The sequence below is a fragment of the Sorex fumeus genome, unplaced genomic scaffold, assembly GCF_029834395.1.
Source record: "Sorex fumeus unplaced genomic scaffold, SorFum_2.1 ptg000168c, whole genome shotgun sequence".
Taxonomy (NCBI): Eukaryota; Metazoa; Chordata; class Mammalia; order Eulipotyphla; family Soricidae; genus Sorex; species Sorex fumeus.
The window spans coordinates 1,365,375-1,368,419 of record NW_026606225.1 but is presented as its reverse complement, the minus strand read 5'-3'; positions in this window follow the sequence as shown (position 1 = coordinate 1,368,419).

The following is a 3,045-nucleotide window of genomic DNA, read 5'->3' as shown; positions in this document are numbered from 1 at the left end:
TTGGACACAGAAAATTGATGGATGCAGAGTCAGTAAATTCTGTGAATTTCCCCCCTTTAAATTAATGAAGGAATACAACTGGATATAATTCCTTCTATAGAAAATTGATGCATCCATTTCAAGAGAAAATGAAACAGATCCACATGTGGGTTTGGTTAAATTTCAGTGTGGAACCTGTGATGCAGGGGTGAAGACAACGCTGCATCGTCACGCAGCTGAGACAGACCACGTGGCCATTGCAAAGCTCTCACCACAAGTGATGCCTTTCAGGATCAATGAAGTTTTTTGTTCTTTCTGTTTTGTAGTTTCTATTTTTTGGGGGTTGGTGGGTGGAGGGGCACACCATGCAGTATCTAGGATCAGTTCTGTTGATCTATGGTGTCTATAAGTCGTGCTTGGTAAGGACCATCCATCTCTGTGCAAAGAAAGTATATTTCTCACTGCATCATCTCTAGGGTGCACAAATTAGCTTTCTAAACAACTACCACTGTCAAGTCAATCAAAACTCACAGTATTTTTTATACATCGTTGATTTCAGCACCTAGTGAAGCTCAGGTTCCTCTACTCCAAGCATCAGGCTTTGGAATTCTCCCTGCGAATCCCAGTCTTCCACCTTTACAATCACATACTTGGTCCACTCCTGCTGGCATAATAATATTTATTCTGTATTCATGAATCTTACCAATTCACTCGTACTTGCTGACCCCATTCCCAAATCAAAGTGCTGTACTGCCAAATCCTGAAGTCACGGTTTCAGTTCTGAAACTGAAGAGAACATGCAATTCACACATCACACATGTCACAAAATGTCGCAAAATGATGCCATGTAGTTAAGAGTACATATCTGTGGTTCTCAAAGTCCAAAGAGTCCCACGCTAAACAAAAGATTCGGATAGTGGAAAACTGTGAGGATCTTGGCAATTCTACACTAGGTTATGTTTTTGTTTTTGAGCAGACCTGGTGATGTTCGGGGAACCAGGTTATTGAACAGATTATTTAACAGGTCACATTCAGGCACTGCAAGGTGCTCCCTGATGTACTATCGGTCAGATCCAAACTAGCTCTGTTATGGTCTTACTTATTCGAAAGCCATGGGAGTAAATTACAGGATCATTCTGTGATTGCCAGTCCAGGGAAATGAAGAGCAGCTTGAGTGCGGCACAGACCCAAAGATCCAGGAGAAAAAGTCCCTGTTCTCAGCAGCATGTTTCCTACATTTTCAGGGCACCCATACACTGCACAGGGCCTGAGCCAGGAAGGGTCCTCAGACACGCACCCGCACACACACCTCTCCTCCCAGACCTCAGTGCTCCTTCTTCCAGCCAGGAGATCACCGCAGGCTTCATCCCAGAGTGCCCTGCCCCTACAGACACAGAGGCATGGATAAGTCACAGGGAAAAGGTGACAGGTAAATGCCCATGTTTTCCTGATATAACTGGGCAAATATCTGAAAGGCATGAACAGAATGTCCATTTCCAAAATTCCACACATTTCTAGTTATTCGAGAGGTAAGACCCAAGAAAATATCACAAATACTCTAGACCTGGCCATGTGTATGGCCGACAGGGGGTTGATCAACACAGTATGTTGTTGGTTTTTGTCTTGCTTGGGGTCTCACCTGGCAATGATCAGGAGTGACTCCTGACTCTGTATTCAGAAATCACTGCTGCTGGTGCTTGGGGATGACATGTGATGCAGGGGATTTAACCCACGTGTGCCGCTTGCAAGAAAATCACTTTCCTCCCTGTACTGTCTGTCTAGGCCCAGCAGCACATGGAGTTTCCTGAGCAACCTCATGAACTCATCACAGATTTCAGTAAAACTAAGTGCATAATAAATCTGGAAATGTCCATGAGTGGCAAGAGAGGCTTATTTTTTAAGCTGAAAAATGTATCCAGAAAGAGAGCAGAGCAGGTATTTCTCACGGCTAATCCCGTTGCAATACCCGATATCACCTAGGGTCCGTCATGCCAGCCAGGAGTGATCCCTGAGTGCAGAGTCCAGGAGCAAACCCTAAGTCCTGCTGAAGTCTCACAAGAACCATTAGAAGTAAATCCAAGCACTGAAATAGGGCAGCATCTGATGAGTTGAGAGACGAGATATAAAATGCCCTGTGGTGGAAGAGAGATAGTACAGCACATAGGACAGAAGCGCTGCACACACATGTGGGTTTGATCCCAGGCAGCTCATATGGTGTTGGAGCAAGGCCAGGTGTGGATCCTGAATACAAAGGCAGGAATAATCCCTAATTCCTGAGGAAAAAAGAAAATGCAAAAACCATCTGACTTGAGTGACTGGTGCAAAAGTACTGGGGGTCAGGCACCAACATTTTAATTTGCCAAGAGGTTTCAATATACGGTTCCCCATGGCCCCTGAACATTCTTAGGAGACATCATTTAGCACAGAGCCAAGAGAACTGTGGACTGTGCCCCCCAAACAAAGGCAAAAGCAAAACCAATTAAACACACAAAATTTCGTGTAGTACACAAAGTAAATTCATGCACCAATGGATGGAATTATTTAAAGGGACCTGAGCGATAACTGGGCAACAGGGATCTTCCCATGGACACAGTCGAAACGGGTTTATATGAATTACCCCTTAGGGTCCGGCTACCCCACAAGAGTAATTTCTTAAGACAAAGCTGAGAGTAATCCCTGAGTATCCAAAGGTGAACCCTAAAAAAAGAGGGAGGGAAGTGCTACTGCATGGCTGTCCAACATCCCAGCCCGTCACAGAGCTACTGTTGGACACACGGCTGCCGCCCAACTCCAGGGAGCCCATGCGTGTCTGTTCAGACACGTTGGCTCCACACTGCTCTCACCGACAGCTTGCAGATGCTGGTATGTCTCCAGCATTACGTCCCTGTAGAGCTTCTGCTGAGAGGCCACCAGGCATGACCATTCCTCTGGGGTGAAGTTCACAGCCACGTCATGGAAGGTCACAGCGTCCTGAGTCAGCACACGGAGAGGGTGGGAGTCAGAGTCTATCTTAGCCTCATTACCACTACTGTGAGGCCAGGACCCAGGGTTCTATATTGTCGCTGG